Source organism: Apteryx mantelli, chromosome 14 (genome assembly GCF_036417845.1).
Source record: "Apteryx mantelli isolate bAptMan1 chromosome 14, bAptMan1.hap1, whole genome shotgun sequence".
NCBI classification, from domain to species: Eukaryota; Metazoa; Chordata; class Aves; order Apterygiformes; family Apterygidae; genus Apteryx; species Apteryx mantelli.
In genome coordinates this window covers 16,050,448-16,075,932 of record NC_089991.1, presented here as the reverse complement: position 1 = coordinate 16,075,932, position 25,485 = coordinate 16,050,448, and positions in this window count along the sequence as shown.

Sequence of the window (25,485 nt, the reverse complement as noted above, 5' to 3'; positions counted from 1 at the left end):
TTAATGATTAGATGCTTGGTACATTCCCATTTCTGCATCTGTATAAAATAGTCAGCCCTTTAACAGTCATGCCTTTAACAATCTGGCCAATAGCATAATTTAACCCTAAACACGTAAACAGTCCTGCTCAAATTATCCTGAAATGAAACCTCTGGACCATATGTTTCAAACCTTAGGTCCAGATTTCACATGTGAAACCTTTTATGACAAACATTTCTTCTGACCAAGAAATACAAACATATGCACGCACAGCATAGCACAAAGTCTAAGCCTCCTGGAAAGCCCTCACAGAAAATGTAGTGCTTAGAGAGGACACTAGACTTACTGCACACCTTCACAACCCCTCCCAGGGTCACAGTCAATGGACATGCATGGTGGAGTAGATATGAACAAGCCTAGCAGATGTGTCTTTGACTTCAAGAATTCAAGACTGACACATACAGTCTTGAAACCCCACTTCAATTGCATTTCTGTGTAGATGCAAATGTCCACAGAAACAAAGAGACAGTCACAAAAGGCGAACTTAATGCCAAGATTCTCAAAGGAACTAGTAATTTGGGCTTTCTATATTTTTGGTTGCTTCCTATTTCCAGAAGAACAGCAGTAACTAGAGTAGTCAAGGACTGATTTTTAGACTTCTCCACTAATCCAGGAATAATCCAGGACAGCACCAGGAAGTTGTAGTTCTAACTCTCCTGTCAGTCTGATGCATTCCTTTAGCAACACATTCCCATTTAAGAGATAAATTGGAATCCCATAAGTAGATATTGCTAATTACATTTTAGGAGTGTAACTTTATATCCCTTCTTAAATCCAAACATAAACAGTTTTCATAAGATCATCAGATCTTTGAGGTACAAACGCAATGTGTGTCACCTTCAGACATGTTATAATTTATGACCAAATCTGCTCTGCTAATACATCAGTGTTACACCACTTGCACTTTCATCACTGTTCCGAAGCAACTTGTAAATCATGCCCATGTTTCTCACACCATTCTCTGTTCTCGAAACCTGAATTAAATGTGGAGAATAGCAACTTCACTCATGCATTCTTAAAAGCCCAGTACAATCATAACTCAAATGCTTCCTAGCAATTTTTCTATTAAAGTCAAACCGACAAACTTTTGACTCATCAAACCAATTTTCTGATACAGTACTCTCAACCATTTCCTGTGGGGGACCAAGCCTTGGGATCCACCAGCAGCAAATGAGGATGCTGCCTGAAAACGTATCAGTTAATGGATATTTAATCAAATGGAAGCACTTCTCACTGGCATGTAGGGTTTTCCTTTCAAATCTAAAAGGCTGATTTGTATCCTCTTCAACCTTCTGCTGGTATGCCATCCCTCAGTGGGGCTTTCTGGAGCAGAGAGAATGTGTGGCTGCTGCAGCTGGCTTGAGAAAGGCAGACCTTTGAGGAGATTATCCCTCGAGCTGTGTGCCTTGCTCTAGTCACCACCGCCTGGGGCCTGACACTAAAAAATGAGCACAACTCACTGGAGTTTTTTCCTCATAGCCGGTGCGGTTTGGATCATGCCTTTCTGCAGCTAGACAAACAATGACAATTGTTAATTAAGCATTGCCTCAGCATACCATTGCCCCAAGTAATCTTGCAAATATCAGTCTTCAATATAATGGCAATTACTCTTTCAGGCAGCAGCTGCCCTTGTGTTGCAGGGTCTATTGCTTAAGAAATAACAGTAAAGATGTATGAAAAGAAACTAGAAGATAGAGGAGCTGGACATTCACGGTAGCTTTTCGAAAGTTTGTACCAATGCTTGCCTTGTAAAATTTAAGCACATGTTACGTGTACAAAGACTGCATACAAAAAACATTGTTCACAAGCCAATTCATTATGTCAGATGAGAAGAGATGCATGTGCACATTTTGTGTGTTTTTTTTCATTAGGCATCAGCTTTTGAAAATAGGACATCTGCTGAGCAAGCTGCTCTTGACATGAATGAGGATTATATATCTACTAATATATCAATTTACCACCACATTAAAATGCACAACATTGCTGATCTCTAAAGAGGACTTCATGGTCAGATGAATGGGATCCTGACTTTCTAAATACAATTATCCTACTTACTTTTCCCCTCTGGGACTTAGTTGTCCATGTCATTTCACAGGACAGGCAAAAATTGTATAGAACTTTAAAGAGTCAATTATAGGACTCGGTGAAGAGACTCCAGTCTAAGTTTATTGGTTCTGGAAATAAAGAATTGAACTACAAAGTGATTTTTTTCTGCTGAGGAAGGCTCTAACAAAGACAGTTAGCAACAATTACTTTCAAGCATAAGAAAGTTAAATAGTTTCAGGAGGAAGAGAAGAAAAAATCTCCCAAAGTTACTGAAATAACAATCAACTCTCTTAATTATGTATCTAAGACAACAGAATTTAGATTAAATGAGGCAGTAATTGTATGTTCATTCAATACCAATTGATTGTAAAAATGTTGAGCTGTAGAAGTCAGTGAAAGGTGCATTCTTCTAGGTGAATTGTTAATGCTTGGACTGTTCTCTGGCTTGTCCAGGTCTTGAATTGGGAAGGAAGGGTCTGCAGGGAGTAAATGACCCAATGCTGGTGGGTAACTCCTCTTACCATCATCGCCATCATTATTAATTACAGCTGGTGTCAAAGAAAAAGGGAAGTTTCTAACTCCTCACTCTTCTGTGTCACTCTTCTTGTTAGGCTTCTGTTGGATCATGGTGGTAATATACTGGATGGGCTATCATACAAGCTGCTCTCCAGGCTTTTGTTCCCCCAACTGTTCAGATTTATCACAGCAGATCAGAGTTTGATAAAATCAATCTCTGGAGCTAACAGATGGTTATAATTCATATCCGATTTTTCTGCAGCAGTGCACCTCACTTCTCTCTTGAGATATGCTCTTCCACAAATGACCTTGCTCCCAGGCAAGGCAGGGCTTCTGACTACCTATCTGCGGTTGGAGAAAAGATCTATGGTTTGAAGAAAAGATGTTGAGAAGATCCTCCAAAGCCCTGGGAACTGCTGCTGCAAGCTGGCTTTGCTTACTGCCATATCAGGACAGGTCTCTCAAACTGCTCCTGTCTCTTTTTTTATAGCCCCATTGCTGTACAGGGGACACAAAGTGCTGAGGGATTCCTGCAGTTGAGCTCTCATGCAGCTCTTAAATAAAGAAATAGTAAGTTAGCACAAGAGTAAGCACTGAAGAACAGATCAGATAACTTTCAGTAGCTCTTGTTTCAGTATTTCTTTTACCCCAGCCTTTAAAATGATAAACTCTCAGGTTTAAAAGGAACATTTGTTTATGAACTAAGAGCAAAATCTCCCCAGTCTGGCATGAATACACTTGGAAGAAAAATGCTACAAGAAGCCTCTTTCCTCTCTCCTTGCCCCAGGACTCTGCTGTAACAAGGGGGTAGAGTATGAACCCTATCTGTGGTTGGAGAAAAGATCTATGGTCTGAAGAGAAGATGTTGAGCAGATCCTCCAAAGCCCCTGGGAACTGGGGGTAGAGTATGATCTACTTGATAAAAAAATTCATTCAGAGGCACTTCAGTCTGCTCAGACACTTACTTTCATATCTTTGCTCATTTGAGAGTTTTAGCAGTCTTGAAATAGACTGCTATAGAGTGTAATTAAGTATAAAATAAAGTATGGACAGCTGAACACATCTTTGTATTTAGTACCAGGGCATCTATCTTCTAAACATACTATTTTTACAGTGTATTAAGAAAGGTTAAAGAAATATTTGTATACCTTTGATTTTAACAAGAGGAAGAAGAAACGAGCTTGGGTTATAATAGAATTACAGTACAACTATTACTCCCTAATTAATTCTGCCTGTGAGTAAATCAAAGCTCTAATTATAGACACAAAATCTGCTCAATATTGTGGAATATTTATGCAAAACATTATTCCTAGCACTTATCATCTAAAATATAATGTCTCACTAGAGCTGAAGCAGCGATTTTAAAAAGAATGTCATCATTTTTTTGCCACTTCTTTATAGCTCAATACATGGAAAGTGCCTGATAAGAGTACAATTTCATTTTTTTAAAGTACTCTGTAAAACCCCACTGACAACTGGTTCAATTCTTCCTTTAAGAAACATCTGCCTTCATTTGGAGAAAAAAATCTAAAAATTCTTAAAATGGCATTTCTCTTATTACTATGAAACAATGTCCTTTAACTCTACAGCAGTTATCACACCGTGAAAACAACTTCTCTGCATGTTTTACCATGTACTAGCACAGTGCAGCCTGCCATTCATATTGCCATTACATCATTAAATAATAACTCTTTCCAAGCCCCTGTCCTGAAAGTTACTCCAGCTAAGAAAACCTAAATCTACTGAGCTGAATTTACTGAGTTGAAGGTACTCAGATATTTTGTGGAAGAAAGACAATTTGTTTACCAATTACATAGCTAGAGATGATATATAAGAAAGTATTCAGAATACAGATGGTTTCACTATGGAATGTACTGCTGTTATTCTGAAAGCACTAAGTGATTCCTTCTGAAGAACAATTACATCTTAATGTCAATAAAATGTAAAATGATATCATCGTCATATGTCAGTGATGCCATTCATTTTAAAAGCCTTTGGGTGATGACTCAGTGGTTCTTTGCATGATCAATAACAGTCATCCTAGTATAATTAGCCTCTAGGTCTCTAAACAGTGCATATTTTGAAGGTATTTTATCTATCACTTGAAAATGAAAGAAAAAATTGAAATAGCATCTTAAATGTCACTGGATCTACTTAACGAGCTGTGTAGGTTGCTTTAGTTCCTTTATGTATTTATTTGGAACTGTGACAATTTGTAGTAAGAAAGGAAAAGCTAGTAAACTTCACAATCATCAGCCAGACTATTTTTATTCCATGGAGGTTCAGCACCAGCAAAATATTACACAAGCTACTTTGCCAATTACTTTTACTTAAAATTTGTGGCAAGCATCTGATCAAACATCATAATAAACCTACAACAGAGTCAGAGTGCACTATGAAAAAGGTATTCGAAAGATGGAGTGAATCCACTTTTACACAGGATAATGAATATTTCCACTAGATCTGCATCTTCCTCTGAGGGTAATGACCATTTTCACTAGATCTGCATCTTGCTCTAAAAGAAGGGCAAATGCATGAAGTCTCAGCTAACCTTTAAGGCAATTAAAAGAAGATACACCATGGAACACAATGACTTTAGGAGGATTTCTACTCAAAATAACTGCTACTTATCTTGGAATATTTTAGATTCTTATAATTTGGCTTCAGCTTTAAAATTCAGGGTTCCAAACTAAGTATAATAATGATCACTTTACTTTTGTCCTTTGAAGTTTCTTCACCTACTCTTGCTTGATACTCAGATCTACCATTCATTTTGCACAAACACCTAGAAAACACAGCTTATTAGTCCTTCTGATATTATTAAGGCTGACAAAGTAACTCTCATGGTTCAAAGTGGAAGTGAATGTTGTAAAAATTACTCTTTCCTCAAGAATGTGAAAAGGGAAACCACAACAGAAATTAAGCATATTCATCAGCTGGAACACATGAAAAGAAAACAGTTACTTACAGCACAGGACTGCATTTTTCTGTTTCAGTCAAATTTACAGGGCCAGTTTTACTCTAAAAACACTGGGAAATAAAAGTACTACAGTACAACCAGCACATTAGGAAACTCAGTAATTACAACTTCAGAGATCAGAGGGGAAGAGGAAGAGAAATCTTCATTTCCCTAGCTTGAAATATGACCCTGAATAATCTTTGATGACCTTTAAAAACAGACAGATTTTTCCTTTTTTTCTTTCTTTTTTCCTATATATGGGAGGAGAGAAATAAATATAATAAATTATATACCTACACACATATAAATGTGTATATATACATATATACATATACATGTGCGCATGCACACATACACACAGAATATACAGCCCCTGGCAGATGAGGGACAACTTCTTTAGGCTGATATGCACAACACCAAGCGTGTACGCTTTGGCCAAAGGAATGAAGCAATGTAACTGCATAACGGTGAGAAAATTAGCTTTGTATACGGTCGGCATTCTCAGATGCCAGAGGCTAAAGATACTCTAGAGAAAGGGGGAAGAGTGAAATAAAGCAGTTTCAGCTGCTTCACCCTCTGTAGTGGAGTCATATTGGAAGCAACCTGGATTCAAAGACGAATCTTTCTGTTTTGCAGTGCCATCCTCTTGTATACCCAAGAAAACAAAAAGTGTGTGCCATTAAATTTTGTAGTAACTCTGTCAGTGAAAAAGCTGGTTGGCATTTGAGGCATTAAGCTTACTGTAGGCACTGTACTAACTGCAAATCAAAAGCCTTTTTTTCAGACCACCCTGTGTTCCTTTCATTACAATGCAAAGAATTAGATTCACAAAAGGAAGAATGGATTGAATCCCTTTAGGAATATTTAAAGAATACTGGGCTACCTAGCTGGAGTATGTAAAATATTAACTGTTTTTGACAACTTCAGGGTGCTACTTTAAGCCCAACTAGAGATACAAGCGGAAACTGATGATGCGCCATCTCTGTAAGTCATGTATTTATTTATGTAGTCCATATATTTAGTTCTCCTAACACGGTTAAATCAAGAATGCTAATGAACGCAGGGAATCTCTTGAGTTAGTCAATCTTCTTAATACATTTTCAGAGTTTCATTTTTTTCCAGTGCTAGAATTTCTGTTTATAGTGTAAAAGCTATTATGACAATAATGAGAAAACAAATATATTTTTCCATCTTTAAATACACAAATAATCTTAATAACATACAAAGTGGTGATGAGTGATGTTTATCTTCCGGTACGAATTTGCTAATGTCATGCACAAGAAAATGATATTACCATAAGTTAGCAATTGAAACCCTTGTTCTCCAATGTGAAGCTGGAGTATTGCGACTCTTCTAGAAAGAGGATTCTAATTACTTTTCCTGACTTCTTCATTATCTGCTGAAAATATTGATGCTTCCAAAGAAAAGAATGAAGAGATGGATCTAAGAAATAGGGATGGAAACAAAGGTTTAAAGGCAAGTATTTGGAAACTGATAGGGGAGGTTTAATCAAAATGCTGCTATGTCAGACATAGTTAAGAAATAATAGAATTGGCACCTGGACAACTTTTGGAACTTCATTTGAGGCTTTCTTGTTTCTGTAAACAGCACAGCATGGGGATGAAAATTCAGTGGTGCTTCTTTCACAAGCTCATTTTCTATTCTTATAACAATGCACCTTAATTCCAGTTTGATGAGTATTCCTGCCAGCAACACATTTTCATTTTCCTAAACCTCTGCCTGGGGATTTCTCAGAGCTGAGTGTGCTGTTTTAGGGCCAATTTCTTGCAGTCTTTTCTACCTATTCTCATCCATGCAGCCTCGCCAAGTTGCACAGCATATACCACGGTTCTATCCTGACTGGGTCTAAATTAATTCCTTCTATTTAAGTTTTGCTGCTACAGCCTCAAGTTTTAGTAACCATCTCCCCAAAGTACTTCATTATGTCATCCATACTACTAAGGGGACAAAATCAGTTTTACTTGCTGGTAAATGCTGATTAAAGGTTCTGAGGGCTGAAAAGTTAGAAAGGTTATGGGTTCATGGGCAAGAATAATTCTGAAAGTTACAATGTTCTTTAAGAAAAAAAAAAAAATTAAGGAAGTAAATGAAGCACTCTTCAGGAGATGCTTCATAGCACAATCTTTTCATACACGCCAAGTTCTTCATCCTTCTGTACCATAGCATTATGTCTATTTTTCAGACCTCTCTTCTCCTCCACGCTCTAACTTCTTGCTACTCTTCTTTTTCTACACTTAATATTTTGATATTTTTGTTCTCAGAGTCTTCTTCCCAACCCCTATTAACCTCCCCTTTTTACCTCCGAATCTGTCAAGAATTACTTTCCTATTTTTCCTTGCAATGTATGTTTTCGCTGTACTAATTCTCATTCCTGTAACTTCCCTACATTAGCAATCCTTCTGCCAAGAGCTACTGAAAATATTCATCAGAGTGACAATTAGGACATTTCTCCAGCTCCTGTCTCAGGAGACAAGAAAGGTTTGTTCAGTCCCACAACTTTGGCTTTCAAGTCCGCCAAAGATCTAACAGAAACAGTAACATAATATATCCTCCCCAAAAGAGTCATTATGAAAGGCCCATCCTCCAACTGCCCACGCTTTAAGAACGTACAGGTATTGCTATTTAGGTAATCGCTCCATCACCCTAAAAACAGAGAGACACCACTACTGCTTAAAAGAGTCCATTCCATGAGACAGGCTGTCTGATCAGTGAGACGAAGGGGGTGAAAAGATTACCAGCATCACTTCACTGAGTGGTTAAAGGCAGAGGTGAAGCAGTATTTCCCAGACTTGCACATGCTCTTAAGGTTAGTCTGTGTGGCAAACAGAAATTGCAATGACAGCATGTGTAGGAGTAACCACTGCTAGCTGTAATCCATTTAATACAAGTATTTAGAGCAATAAAAACATGGTGCAAGGACTTCAGAATGGGTTAGCAATTGGAGCACATAGCTACAACAGCCAGCCAGCAGAACCTGGTAGCTAGCCCAATGCCTCCTGTGTCTTCCTTGCTATCAACAACCTCTACCAGCCAAAATAAACATGTTGCCGGTGTAACACCCCAAGGTCAACCACTTAAGTATTTTGTTATGTGGGTAGACCCTTTAACTTGCAAAGGCTGGAAAACTGTAAAAATGTAGCAAATAAAGGATTGTCTAGCCAATTCTTTTAGGACCAGCTGTTTTCCTCAAGGAAGAAAAGGAACAAACTGCTAGGTGTCCTCAGAAGATTAAGCTGACATGGCAGCTATCATTAGAAGTGGCATCCACAGTAGAAGGAAGTGAGGATATAGGGGAGTGAGTCCTGGGCAGTAGTGGCTTCATGGTAGGATCACAGACAAGGGGCCCTGTAGCTAAGAAACATGCTCAGAGGTGGAAGAGGATCAGGCACAGTATGCATATTCAGGGAGAAAGAGGAGGAAGCAATCCTCCAAAAAGGGGCAGGAGTAAAGAGAGGTGTAAACAGGTGAAAGTGGAGGATGAAATGACACCCCTCCAAAAGACAGGAGTAGCCCTCTTCTGCAATGTATTCTGATCCTTCCCGTGACATGACACGATAAAACCCAGCTTTCTTCACCTAGGAGTTCCTCCAGCATCACTGACTCTGCAGAAAGCACAAGGGCAGAACAAGTAACATCCAGGACAGCAAAGAAACTCATTACACATTTGCATTAACATCCAACTAATTTTGTTCCATGAACAAGAAATACAAGAAACTCAAATAAGGCACTAGTTTTACTTCCCAAATGTGACAGAAATTCATTCCCTCACATACTACATGCAGCAAGTCTGATCTTGATTGGGACTAGCAGACAATCTCCCTACGAAAAGGCACTCTATTGTTCAAAGCTGCTATTGGTCTCCAACATTTTTCCCTGCAGCAGTATGACTTTCCAGAGTTCCCACTGAGAATAATATTCTTAAAAAAAACAAAAACAAAAAACATATATTACAGCTAAAGACCAATGGCTTTGTGTTCCTTGAGATGTGTTTTCAGAACCCTGATTTTGAACAGTAAGTTTCATTTTCCAGAGTTTAGCTACATAAAATACCATAAAATTGTATAACATTTCCCACCACTAATCCTTTTACCTAACTTTTAATAGGGTTTTAAATCTTTATTAAACTTTGATATTTAATACATTTGATATTCTGCTGGATACAAAATTTTTCCACTAATTATTTTACTGGCAACATCTGTGTTCAGTAAATTGGAATTCTCTAAATAGGGTTACATTGTATTAATAAGCCAAAATCTCTTGGTCCTGATGTTTAATTCATTGTTTTTTATTAGCGTATTTCCAGGAGAAGATTTAATTTGTACGTATTAAGCACACCAACTGCACAGCCTCACACTCAGGATGTGTTTCATTACGCATAATCCCTAGTAATGAATCTTTTCAAATTTCTCATACAAAACACTCCTCCCTCCTTTTCATTCCACCTCAGATGCTTGTTGAGAAACTCGGTCAAATTTACTAGGGAGGAAGCTAAAAATTCCCATTGTGGTATTAGGTATCAATCTTTGTTGTATATAATTTCCAGTCATCCCAAGTGCAGCCAGCAAGATTTTAGAAGGGGCTAAAAGAATACTTTGTCCCTCAGCTTCAGTATCTGCCAATTGCTGCAATATTTACTAACAGACATGAGACTGTGATGTGAAGTTCTGTGTCTCAGGGGACCAACTCTACCTTCATGCTATTAATTATCTCTCTATTTCCTACACATCATACAGCTGCAAAGGAGGTGCAATCTTAAGATAATAAGAAAATAAGCTTTTAGGAGAAATATAATTTCTCACTAAGGCACACATATTGGAATAAAGGAAATTAATCATCTATTTATTTATAGCACATGTTTAGCATTTCTATGAGTTTGTGTATTAAGTCTTGATTACAGGATTATCAGAGTCTGTTTTTAGCTAATCTGTTTTTAATGAATGTGTGCTTGCCAGCCTGGTGTCCCCATCTCCATCAATTTTTCTTCATTTGCAATACTTTAACTTTACTCTGTGCCAAACAAAGAAAAGCTCATAAAACCAAAGAAAAGTAGTAAAAGTATTCTGTAAGTCCTAATATATAGCACTAATTAAGGAAGGCATTTAAGCATGTGCCTGATTTTATGCCAAGGCTTAAGCACATGTGAAATTAGTCTTAAACATTATGTTGAATTGGACTCCATGTACCATTAACAGTTTGAATTGAATTGCAACAAAACAGTCATTTATTTTATAGAACTTTTGTCTCCAGTAAACCATAAATTTCTAAGTCAGGGATATCACTACAGCTAAAATGAAAAACAAAAAATGAAAAAATACATGGATTGCACTTTTGTAAGAGAGCAATTGATTCCTTTTACATGGATTCAGACCTAATGACCAATACTTAATTTACTCTATATCTACCGCTTATTAGAAACAACATGTTACACACAGAATCGCTGAGGTTGGAAGGGACCTCTGGAGATCATCTAGTCCAACCCTCCTGCTCAAGCAGGGTCAAAAATCAGACCATACAGTCAAGGCAAACAATCACGACAATAAAAAGCATGCTTGTGCCCATTGATGACACATCTTTCCTAACAAAACATTTTTTTGAGTTAGAATTCCTGAGGGCAACAGGAAGCTAAATTCTAAATAGGCTTGAAAAGCTTTTGGTGCAAATTCAACAGTGCAGTAAGCAAAAAGAGAAGAAGAAGAAATGTGTAATGATGTTCAGTAACCTTTTGCATATCTCTTATTCTAGAACCAGACCTGTGCCAGCCCAGCTCCCAAACAAAGACTATTTTAACTTACACCATGTAAGAACAAAGTCAAAGTAACACTGGGCAACCAAGGACTCTAGTCATGACTGCCTCTGTATAGGTCCCGAGCCCATGCCAAAACCGGTTGCAAACACAGCGAGCTGAAGCTCCTGGGGAAAGTCCACATGACTGCAAAATTTTCTGGTGGTTCTTTAAGCCAGTTTTAGGGAAACTTTGTAATAACAGAGTAGCACTTAACTCCTCCAATGTCTCAGAAAATTGAGTTCAGTGTCTTGACACATTTGTTCAAAACATCGTAGTTTTACAGGAGAGGGTAAAATGATCACTTATTACATCAGATAAAATTTCAAAATTCCTGACATAGTCTCTGTGGAAAACTTTCCTCTCTTCCACAAAGACAAAAACCCAGAAAATTCATATCCAGAAAACAAAAACTTATAGGGGTAGCATGTGGAAGCCATTCAAAAAGGAAAAAAGACTTTTAATCCTATATCTGCAAACATTTGAGATGATTTATTTTACATTCTCTGGTTATATTCAGGCTTCTGAGGCAGCCTGTTTTAATTAAAAGACTAATATGGAATGGATTGCAATTGTGTTTTTCCAGTTGAGAAGAAGAGGCTGTTTAAAGTGGAAGACAAATAGCTATTTTGAAAGCTTTTGCTCTGCGCTGGTATGATCTCTCACCTTTCAAAGCTAATTTTTTAATTAAAATTTTAAATGTTTCTTTATATTGCACCTTCAGACCAGCTGACTATGAATTTGGCAGATCTCTTATAACTTGTATGGAAGCATACCACAAGATCCTGTAGAAAATTACTGGTGTCTGGAGGCCCTCCTTAAAAGGCTCTGAATCAAAAAGACTAAAACTCAGCACTCAAGGTTGCTGTTCTGATGACTGTTCAAGCCTGACCATAAGAGTAAATCTGCTTTGATTCCAAATACTGTTTGGGTTTTTTTTTTAAAACTCTATGTCTCAAGTTCCAAGAAGACCCAGTCAGAACCAGAGCCAGCACCTGGACTTACTGTGCCACCAACCCCATCCTATTCCTGCCAGAAAGTGATCACTATGAGAAAATCATGTCTTCCATCTGTCACATCTATATGTCACATCACAGGTTTCTTTTCTCATTTCAATGATACAACAGAAAAGGAAACAGGGAAAAAAATTATTGATAAGCAAAAGATTATAATGAAAAGATGTATGTTTATGAAATTGAATTCCCAGAATATCTAACTCTTCCTGTAACTAATGAAACTATGGCAATCAAATCAGTCATTGTCAAAAGTCTAGCAACAATTTGAGATACAAATTCTTTTGATTGGGTTAAAATATTTAATGGAGTTTTGCTTTCACACATAAGAATAAAATTAGCAAGTGTACTTATTAATTCATAAAGAAAGCACTTAGTTTTAAGTTGCATATGGCTGTGCCAAAACATGGCAAATCTGATGACCTGACCTATGATTAAAATGATGAGCTACATTCATTTACACTCAATTTTTTTAATGATAAATCTCTTTATCCTTTTGTTACAAAGACAAGAGGTTAGCTCATGTACTCAGAAATAGAAGAGCATTATCTCATCCAGAAGATGAAGCAAAGATACAAGAGAAAGAAACCTTAGATTTAAATGCTGAGTTATATAAGTATTTATAGTGAACTGTGTCTGACAATTCATACTTGTGCAAATTTTCTATTATAGTGCAATCAGGCTTTCCCAGCTTCCCTATTCTCCTCAACAAAAACTAAAGAAAAATTGTTATTAAACTGACTACACCTATTAAGCAGGTCAGAAGATGATCTTATTTGCTCATACACAATTCTTGGGCATTCTCTTGACCAAATAAAGAGCCTCCAGATTAATATCTGCATAAATGACCTCAGTTTCACAAACCGCTCTTGCTACACTGCAAATGCTGCTGTTAAAATAAGGTGCAGGACAGTAAGGAGCTAACTGACAAAGCCTGGTGTAAAAGAAGGGGGAGAAGGGAATTATTCAAGGCACACTATGTCCAGTGTTGCTCTGTAGCCCTTCCATGGCAAACACCCAGGGAGGGAAGCCTCTCGTGTGCGCTCCTTTGTGGATAGAAAATCCCTGCTGAAGAATGCTGCGTAAATGGGGCCTCTGCCTTGAGTGGCCCTCCCAGATATAGGAGTGTTCTCCTGTCCTGCTCTTCTCTCCTGCGATGGCGTCCCTGCACAGGACTCAAGACAAATTGGAATAAATCTCATGAAACAAGTTTTACTAGGGTGTAAATACCTAAGTCTATTAAACAAACCAACCCATCAAACAATTTAGCATCAGAACCTCTAATTAAAGCAAAGAAATTAATTCTGCTAAGACAGATAGCCACTGCCATTTACTCACTGTAACACCTTGTGTTCATCCTGCACATGGCATAAGCACACACATACTCGCATGTAACCCATGAAGCCCATTTTCTTTGTTTACAGTGCCTGTTCCTCTTTCTTCCTAGCAGGATAAACAACAGTGAGTGTGGATGACAGCTATGAATCAAATCTCTAAGGCCTCAAATAACATTTAATTGCTTAAGTCATTCCCTCATCTCAATGTTAACTGCTGCCTGTGACGACAAACTTAATTGACTTTGGGCTTCTTCTCCCATTTATTTTTTTAAATAAAAGTGAATTCAATGTATGCAAAAATTACTTGCTCATTTAGCCTCTCTTGGGAAAGACAACCATGGCCTTTAAAAACAGATTTAATTCCTCATCTAGCTCAGTAAGAAAGGCCATCTCAGATGGAAGTGGAGTCTCACCAAAAAAGCTGGAAGAAGCAAAAGAAAACAAAGGAAAAAAAAGGGAAAGGAGTGGAAAGCGGAGACACTTCAGGATGAGAAACACAGCAGCAAAGCCCTCGTAAGGACAGTTGCCTGCTTTTTAATACTTGAGATTGGTAAGTGGAAACCACCAAAGTAGCAAAATGCCACAGCTTCAGGTAAGGAAGAGTGGGGGAACGGACAAGAAAAAGGCAAAGTCAAAGAGGGAACAACCAGTCTATGAACAGGGTTAAGGTAAAGGCCAGAAAAGGAATATATTCTATATGGAAATTATTTTTTCCTGAAGAAAAATTTTCTCAAAAATTCTCGCTTTTGGTGACATAAATCAGAATCTGAAAACTGCATTAAAAGTAGCTTTCAGTACTCTTGTCTTCACTGAAAACTTCTGTATTGTTCAAATCTATTTTCTGCTGAAAACAATTTTTAGAAAATAAATCATGAACTTCCTTTACTGCTAACACACAGTGAAATTCAAAGGACTACTGCCTGTAACGTGATGCACAGGCCTTGTTCCAGCAGTTTGCACAGGAATTAAATATCACTGAAAGATCCTAACATCACTGGATATGCTAACAAGCTACATCAATGCCAGAGGGAGTTTTGCCTATGTGAGATGACAGAATCTGGACCTGCAATGATTGAGATGTAGTGCAGTACAATTTCATAAGCACTGCAGCGAGTGGAAGCTTCCATGCTCTCCTGTGCAAACACTTCTCAACTCGGGCTTAGAATGGAGCATAATCGTTCAACCAGCCCATCCTTTTTCCCTGCAGAAAAATCCAGTAAAGGTATCCATTCATTTTCAGTTGTGGTGCCTTTTTGTTATGTCACTAAGTGATTATTTCCAACAGCTTGACATTAGCCACATTTTTCAGATTGGCCCTCAGAACAACTAAAAATATCCATAATTTTTGATGACTGGTAAATCCAGCGATAAAACCAACTCCAGTTAAAATCCAACTGAGATAAGTGAATTAACCAGTCTTTAACTCCTAGTGGACAGTATGCCACTCAGCCATAAGAAGGGTTCTTGCTGCTTGTTATTTAATGGGTGATGTATCTCTCTTAGTAGGGAAAAAAGAATATTGTATTCAGTTCTGTTATTCAGTAATTGAGACGCTTTTTGCAATCCTATTTCTTTCTGTTTCTAAACAGCTTATCCTCAGATGAGAATGGGAAATCTGTCACAAAGTTAGCATCTAGGTCAAATGTACGTGTATTTGTCATGGATCTGAATCTTTGCAAAAGAAATAAGTTCTATTATTTAGTGTTCCTTTTAATAACAATAATTGCATTTAAGCACTCAGAGTTGTGAATAAAACTATATAACCTAAAGTTGATGATTTAACATTTTTAGCCACTTACTGTTGATGCTTAAGAAACTATCAAGTCATGGGTTTATCCCACCTATTTAAGTTACTTCTTGTGTCATTCAATGTGGGAAAAGACCCAGTTATGTCTTAATGGTGAGAGAATCTTTAGAGAGACATTTTCTCCTCAACAACTTCTGCAATGAATTGTCAATATGGAAATTTCCGGTACCTTCAGTGCTTATAAGTTTTAGGATACAGTGATGCATATGGATCCAAGAGCAACATTAATGACTACTTACAGATTGTAATTTCATTTCATATTAATTTCAATACAAAATCTGTTTAATTTTCCTGAAGTTGCCATAAATTTTGCAATCTGCTATATTATGATTTCTACTGTAAAATTTGGGTCCAGCTTGCTGTGACATACATCAGGCCTTGATAATCATTAGTGATATTACAGTGATTTTAGTAGTATTTTAAGCTCTAAATCATAAACAGTGGCATATAACTATAATATGTCAAACACTTCCGCTGCATATCTAATATTTTTTAATAGCTCAAAGACTAACCTGGAGTTAGTAGGATCAATAGGGTTGCATTAGTGTAAGTGCAAGGAGAAAGCAGAACCACTGACTGATGGAGCTAGGAAGAAATTATAGTCAAGTTCCCCTGCAGTCAAGTAATTTCATAATGGTTCATTACAATCTTTGTTACGTGTTCCCTTGAAGCATCTATTCCTTGTCAGATATGGCACAGATGGATCACTGGAGTACTCTTAATTTTGTTTTTTTCCCCCCCTCAAGTAGTCTAGTTGTTCCACTGTGCCAGTACAATGAGGTAAGAACATGCCGAGTAATTTCAGTACTTCATATGAGGTCTTGCTGCAATTATAGGCCAGCTCAGAAACATGATCCTGCTGTTTGTTTCTGTGCCACGGTTGTGGCTTTCATAACTCCTGTTAACACCACTAGTTACCACAAGTTAACAGTAGATGTGTTTTAATGTCCAAAGAAGAATTAGTATAGGGTTTATTTTCACTCAAGTTAGTTTTGAAGGTAAGTATAACTGCCATAAAATTCACTTCATTTAAGGGATCAAAAGATTTTCATCCTCATCTAACCAACTGTCCAGTATATAAACTCTCGCAGGTTTAGTGCTGGCATAGACAGACAGTTCATTAACAGGAGCTACTGGAGCAGATCTTCACCAATCACATTGGTAAGCCACCCCTCATTAGTTTCATAATTACACTGTGCATGTCCCATATACCACATATCATGTTTTTGAGCTATTATTTTGAGCTTTCATTTTCTGAAAGGCTAATCACATTAAATCATAGAAGTCAGGAGTAGTACTCTCTTAAACAAATCGTAATTCATGTTGGACATTTAAACAAATTTTTTCTTCAAAATGACACAACCTGCAAGGTGCAGTATTGCTGATCTTCAGAAGTTGCTTGTTCTTCACAGATTAGATTTTAATTACACTTGTGACAAATAGGTTGGTAAATGAAATGACTATCTTTTGGTTTGCATGCCTTATTCTAGGCACCATTATTCTTACCAGCCTTTGCAAGAAGCTGGAATTACTCTTTAAATCAAAATCACGTAGACTTTGTATGATCAATAGATAGACTGATAGTGTGTTTTACAGACAAAAGGTGTTTATGATGGAACTGTCAGGACTTTGTACCCCCTCCATTCCTTTAACAAGAAGCCACAGAATTTTGCATCAAAGTACTGTACTGCAAAATATGTGCTCATCTATTTTTCCCAGTGAAAAACACAAAGAAAACACATCAGACTATGTGGGCAGCACTTCTAATGAGATGCCCTCCATAGATCCAATAGACATCTAGTTCAAGGTAGAAAATGCCCAGCTACAGCAGTCAAAAGCCAGGGTGTTGCACACTTCCATACGAAATCACACAGAGAGACGTTCTTCCCAGCACCTGTTCTGGTTGACAGCTTTTTTCTCAGTTACTCAGAAATACTTATTTCTGTAGTGGTAATGCTTCAACTGTTGATTATATTAGCCATTCATACTATAAGTACAATTTTGATTACTTCTGCTTTTCTAGTTCTTACTATGAACATAGAAACAACACTGGCAACCATGCAAAAAGGCTGTCTTCATCTTCCCCTTTGAGTTTTGGTATGTAGGTAAGTTACTGCGTCTATAATAAGATACATGCAGAAATTAGTCCTACTAAGATTGTCACTACAGCCCACCCTGCAGTAACAGAAGAATTAAGCAAGTAATATGGAACCAGGGTTTGACATAGTTACTTCTGAATACATTTGAGGCTGTGAAATGCATAGTGAGTATATATTATAATACTGCAAAGTTTACATTAGCTTTTCTGACAGGTGATTGTGTCCGAGGAAAGCATCACCCCAAACAATTAGCTAAACCACAAAATGCATGTATTAATTAGTTGTACTGTACACTACTTCAAATTGCACACAATAGGAAAGGTGGTATTTAGAGACAGTCATGGATCTTTTTAGAATCCACTTTTTCTTGTTAACTTATTATCAAACTTTTGTACATTTAAATAACAACTCTTTTCAGTAGTGCATAAACCTCTTATACAAGTGTATTACTTGTGTGTCCTTCTGCACTCTTCCACATGCTCCTGAAGTTATCTGTAAGATACTCCCCTACATACCACAGTATTACTTTGACTGTCTGTCCATCATAACCTTTTTCTGCAATCTAAAGCAGAACTGTGCACCACTTCTTACAAAGTGTTTATGTGAATGGCATAATCAAGATGTTTGCTGAGGTATATTACAAAGACTCTTGTCTGTAAATGTTACTGTATCCCACACAAATCAGCAATAAAGGTTACTGTTTACACTTTCAGGTTGCTTTAATTTGAAGTGGTAGCATTCAATGGATACTGAGAGGAACAAATGTCCAAGGACTACTGTGAAAACCAGGGACTTCACAGTTTCATGGGACAAATTACTTATTCTGTGATTCAGTTCTTCATCCATAGAACAGGCATAAAACAGTTTTGTACCTGTAACAGTGTTGGACACAAAGTTTTTAAAAACTTGAGTAGGACTTTATGCCTATAAACTTATATTGCTATTCATCACAAAGGTGGACTCTTTCTGACTTTGCTTTAGAAAGTCCTAGACTGGAATTCTATGCAACACACACACGAGGCCACAGATGTGGCAAGGGTTTGATGTGACAAAGGGGCCTTCCATCCAGCTGAAAAGCTCTTAGTTCCCTGGCCCAGATGTGACAAAACCATTACATATAAACACAGTCACTACTTGAACTCCAGAGATGAGAATCTTAATTGCAAATGGCAGATATATTTCCTCTATCAAAGTAAAAATATCCCCTTTATCACCTTCTCCACTCGCTTCTCCCAAACTACAACTGTATCCAGTCTTATCTGAAGTGGCAAGTGATTCATGCATGTTAAAAAACCCTACCAGTAAAATATTTCAGTTAGCTTTTGTTTCCTTGACTTCCTGTCATAGTTTGTGCAAACTCATTCTCCCCAGATTTTCTCACAAAATTCAGAAGATTCAAAACTTAAAATGAATAAATTTTAAAATTCCTACATTTAACAGTTTTTCTTTTATTTTCCTTTAAAACTACACTGTGAAAATTCTTTGGCACTACCCTGCAATATTTAAGACTTTTCCCATTTAGAGGAATAATGAAAATGAATTATTGAATCCGTTACTACTCTGAAACTGTAAAATGTCATCAGCAGTTCTTATAAGATCACCAGCTGTTGAAAATGGCTTGACTTTCTACATCGCCCTTTAACATTTGTAGGTTATAACAGGAACTCTGTACCTTTACATCTACTTAAAACAGATCATAGTGAAAAGAAGACTAACACCAAAAATACCTCAGAGAAGTTTACACACCTGTGTGTGGGTGGGTGTGTGCACGCATGGGTGTGTGTGCATATATATAGATGTCAACAAGCACTCACCTGATCTAACAGTCACCCAGGGCTTCCAGTAAATACTTTTCTCTCTCTCTTAACAGTTGATAAAAATAAATTTAAAAAAGAGTTAATGTATATGTAAAAGTGAGACTGAATGTTTAACATTCATTTTTAACAAAGAATGTTATCAGGCAAAGGATAGGACAAAGGTTGGTATATAGTCATAATCTTGGTATGAAGGACAGCAGGATGAATGAAGGATACTGATGAAGGACACCAGAGGATGAACTGGTTACACGTAAGGGCTGCTTGCAGCCAATGGTCCCCAGGTTTATAGGCCATCTTTACCAAGCACTGTGCTTCCTCTACATTCACAGAGTAATTCTGTCTCTTAACTGGCATAGCTATGTTGTCTGTCTGTAGCTGAAGATCTGGTTCAGTTTAAGGCTTGAGACAATTATTGCCTTGTCTTCATCAATTTGTTTGTTTGCTTCCTGAAACTAACTGAAACTTTGACAATCTTACTATGAATTTCCTGCAAGAAGGGAACAGATCTTGTTGCTTAAATGGGTCTCATGAAAGCAAACAATATAAAGACACTAGCACTTCAGTGATGCTTTATCTATCAGTGAAAATCCTTCAAACATCTCACACAGGAGATGTAGAAAACAAAAGACCTTCACAAAGTGTCTTGAAAAAAAATTGTTTTGTTCAAATGCTATGTGTCTTGCTGTAAAAAATAACAACAATGTTGTATATGAGCTACTAGGTCATACACCACCTTGTAAACAAGGATAAGGAAACAGCATAATGCAAAGGGAATATGAGCTCATTTTTATTGCATCCTTTCATTAGTTGTAAATAACTAGAAGTATTCGCTTTAAGTATGCCTATTCCTGAAAGATGCTAAGCACAAAAATCCCTCTTACCTTTAATGGTACAGGAAGCTGTTCACACAAACAGTATCTTCCACATTAGGGGTCTCAGAGAACAGAGGAGATTTTGTTAATTATTGGAAATATTTTCTGATGTCAATTTGTGAATACCAAATGGGGCTCCACAAAAATGAAGATTAACTCTTTAATAGGATATTTGGGTCCCAAAGTTATTAGAACTAACAAAGATAATACTGCAGTCCAGAGCCGCTAGAGGCAAATGCTACATCTCAAAACAATACAGGTCAAGGAATACATAAACTACAACTAATAAGCCAGTATCACAACTCACCTATAGTAACAAAAACAGAACCACCTTTTCTAAAGTTGTGTCTACACATTTCTAAAAGCTTTATGCAAACATGCATATTGAGCTTTGCAGCAAGAAAGCACTCTACCTGCAATCCATCTCTGATCTGTGGCTACAAGTTAGAGAGATTATACAACTGGCTTTTAAATAATCAAATAAGTATGTTAGATTAAACTATCTACTGTTAGTGATAGTCATTGACGACTTCCAAGAGAAGAAATTAAATGAAATGTTTTGCACACATGAAGAATTCAACTGAAACAGCATTTATCAATGATTAGGGAAATCTGAATTTTCCTTTCTGAAAGTAAAAAATACGCATATATTGTTAATACAAGTAGTTTTCTCTTTGATTACTTTATCACCTTCTTTAAATAAATTATATTTTTATTAGAGAAGGCACATAATATGTTCCTCACACTTAAAAGTTACTCCATCAAAGCAATTTTATTTCCACTCCTTTCACATTTTACTGTCTTTTACACACAGCATTCTCATTTTGAATTATGGTAAATCTTGTTCTACATATATTTAGACCTACCCATTCTTGAATTAACCTGTGTTGCAGACCTGCTGGGAATCATTTTGTTTGAACATCTGGCCCAGCAACATATTTCCTACTGAAAATAAATCATCATTTACGAGTTGTGAGTACTAAAAGAGGGGCAATGAATATAAGATTGCATATATTTAATGTATTATGAAAAAAGATTATATAAAAGTTGTGTTTGAGAAGTTTATAGAATACACTGAAAGTGAGATGCTTATCTGGGTTTGTAGCAAGGTTGTTTATAGTTCCATAATTCAATTTGGCCTGCCTTTATTAAAAATTTGACTAATATTACAGTGCTGTCTGTATAAAATTAATATTTAACACTCGTATTTACAAAGAAAAAAAAAAAGGATGTGATCTGGTTAAGGAGCCTTTTGGTGATTTTATTCTACACACTAAAGCAAATCCTCAAACAGTGAAAGGGCAACTCAGTACCTGACCCTACACAATTTAAGAGGGGTTCAAATCTTATCTGGGTAACTCTGATCCCAAGGGAGCCTTCAGGCATCCTGGAATCAGTGAGGGACACTAACATTTTGTCCTCATATCCCTTCCTGAAGTGCTATTTCTATGGCGGAGACTGGAAATGGGTGCTGTGGAAAACCACTGCTCCAGTTCTATGCCACCTGAATGCTCACTGTACGCAGGAAGTGTCTAGAGGGAGGTACAAGTAATACACAGCAGTTCTTCCTTTCTGTGTAGGTATTAAATCAACCTTTCTATAGGAACCCTCTGGCTTTTATTTACAATATACATATCCAGCAACAGCAACTAATTAACTGGAGTCTCTCAGAGTCTCAAAGCAAACTTAAAGCAAGTAATATTTCCATGCTCAAATTAAAGGAAAATGCAGAGAGTTAATTTGAAAATCTTTTTTCTAAAACACCAGGAATCCTTTAATCAAATTATGAAAGTTCATGACAGAAAAGGCTCTTTAATCTTTGACATTTTATTGGTTGCAGAATGACACTTTGGCTTCCGTGCAGACATGACTGGAGTTGGAGATGACTGTGACTATGCGGCTATCTCAACAACCACTGAAAATCTCAGTTTTGTTTGTAAGCAAGGAAGCATAAATGCATAAACTGATACACATTCATATGACAAATGGAAACAACGATGAACAATAATATAAAGCTTTACCTAACATTGGCCTTAAAGCCAGACAAAAGGCAAGTAAATTGGAAGAAACTCCATGGCAGAAGATCTGGAAGTGCTTACACAACCCGGACATTCCTCTCCACTTCCTTGTGCCTCCAGACTGAAATGAAGCCTTTCTGTCACCCCAGCAGTGAGCTCGCTCTCAAGTGTTTTTACGCCTTACTCACTGCTATCACATCTGCACACACTGAACTTTTTCTTTCCAGATGGTAAGTTTCACTGAAAAATATAGATCAGGATTGACTGAATCTGTTCATAAACTCATGCAAAAAGTGTTGAAGGGTTTCACTGGTGGAAAAGGAATATGGATGACCTCATTGTTCTACTTCTACGAAACACACCCATAAAACTGATCAAAATCTTATACAACAGTCTGTATAGTTACATATATATAGTTACATATATATATCATAATATTGGTGGGGGGTTTCAAAGTCACAACTCCTTGAAGCCTGTAAATGCATGGAAAGACTAGTTTAATAAACAAAAAAACAACAAACAAAAAATATTTCTAGTTGTTGCAGTTACGGAGAAAAGCTTGAAAACATGATGTGAATTTAAGTCAAATAACCAAAACACAAAAGGCATGGAGAACCATCCTGAATTCAATATTTTGAAATAAAAATCTTCCGAGGACCAAGCCAAACACGATTTTCATGTGCCAGACTCGTACCTTTTTTATAACCGCATGCTCGCTGTAACTGCCTCAGAGGGTGTGGAATGAATGCTTAACAAGGGTATGCATCATGCACTATAGATCCATGTTACTGAATGCATAATAAAAGTCAATTAGAATATCAGTGAATGCACTCAGAGCTGACACATTTCAGCTCCTTGCTTCAGGAAATTGTTAGAATGCCAAGAGGGTTCCTACCATAAAGTTATAGCGAGAGAGCTGGGACACCCATTTTGAATATCACACGACATAATCAACTTTTGATTGATGAAATACAGGCAGTAATAGGAACATAGGTACTGAATACATCACAGCTGCATATAGTTTCCATAGACTATTTAAGATGTGATTTCAGAATTTAAGGCCACATTAGTGCTTTACCCCATCTCCATCCTTTTTGAGCTCCTGACACAGCAACCTGTCCCTGCTCTCCTTGCATCAGCACAAGGCACGTGCACACATGCAAGGAGTTGGATCAGCTTATCTCATTATTATGACCAGGTTAATTTTCAGCTAGAGCTCTGAGCTGATCCAAATCACCACAGAGTCGCACAAGATTGCTGATGCTGCCACAGAGAAGGTAGAGGGAACATACTGGAGTGGAACAATACAGGGGAGGCAAGGATCACCCACTTCAATAGAAGCTCAGATTGAAATCTGTTTAAACTAATCATGGAAAAACACTCTTTGGGTCCTCTCTAATGTTAGAAGGATCCTACCTGCTAACCAGAAAATTTATATTGTACCCATTTTGAGTTTTTTATGGAACATAGCTTTTTAAGCCAAATTCAGAAGTGACTTTGAATTAGCCTGAAGCAATATAATTTGTAACTTCTCCCATCCACTTCAACACCTGCATTTCATTATGGGCACAGTCAGACATAATATTGTCACTGCAGCTGACCCACGTTAAGAGATTACTGTGTCCATCTCTCTTACAGTGTCTCATTGCTCTTCTTACCCACTTCACCCTTCCAGAAGGGTGACCTTGAGAAGTCTGCATCCAAAACTGAAATTTTAACCTGGCTCTAGAACCTTAAAAATAAGTGTTTAAGCTAGTCCTATTTATTTTTTTTGGTAAGAACTGGTTTAGAGAGCAGATATAGACTAAAGGAGGATCTAGGAGTGTGGAAAATTTGAATCTGCATCAACTACATCATTTTTAATCCCGACCAAGGCCCTAGCTTTCAAATGACTCTTTTAGACTAAGAACTTTCCTAAACCAGGCTTACAGGCATGCATCTAGCACTATTACTTTATTTGGCCTCTTAAAGTTATGTGTGTAATCAAAGCTTATCATCTAGGCTTTCTATAGTCTCCATAGTCATCTAGGCTCTCTACAGTTAATATAAAAGGAAGGAAACTTCTAGAGGCTATTCATACCATATATCTTAGACTCCTATTGCTAACTTGCTTTTAGAGATGCATGCCTCAATTGACTAAAGAGGGAGTCTACAGGACTAGCTTAGAATAATAACCTAACTAAACAAAAGTGAGATAAATTCCATTCTTCATGTCTAAACTGATTCATTACATTCCAAACATCCAAATACTGAATAGAAACCAATAAAGCAGTTCAAAGGAGAATGGAAATAAAATATACTACATGAGAGACATTTTTGGGTGCAAGCTGCAAGTTCAGACTATGCTGAATGTGATGGTTTGGGCAAGCCCTATTCACCTTTTCTCAAGTAAGTCCTTTGTCTTTAGACAAACCAATAATGCTTTAAAGGTGCTGAATGATTCCATTCTGTGAAATATAATTTTAGTTAATTAGAAGGTTGTATTTGTCTTCAAGAAGCAATATAATTCATGATGAAAGATGAGATTAATGCTTTGCAAGTGAGAAAGCCTTTGGGCAAAAGCAGAAGGGGTTTTGGAATAGACACACTTTCCAATCAACCTGATTGGTTAAACATTCCTAAAAGATTCATATTTGAACTGCAGGAGTGCAAAGCTGCTTAAGAAGGCATAGAGCTTTTATTATTTTCCTTTCTCTAACTTACAAACAATAGAACAGGTAAACACATGGGATTCTACATCAGAGAATGAGTTACAACTCTCAGAATACCACCCAAACTGTAAAGTACCCACACGTTCCACAAATAATCTAACAGAGATAGGCAAGCTTTTAGAGAGTTTGAATACTGTACAAGCAGGAGATCTGAAAACACATATAGTTATTACTACAATGAAAAGCCTGTATTAGTAAATATCAAGGGCTCCATAACTACTTCTTCCTCTATGCATAAACTGTACATTCAGGTAAGTGAATAAACAAGTGTATTTTCCTTGTAAATGCATTCAGCTGAAAAAGCCTCCAAACTTTTGCTATATGGAAAAGAAACATATTCTCAAGCTGTTCAGTGCAAACCTCAAAGTGACAGGAATTAGTAAGTGCCAGCTCACTAAGAATTGACCAGTCCACTTAGCACTTTGAAAAATGCCAGTGACAAACATTG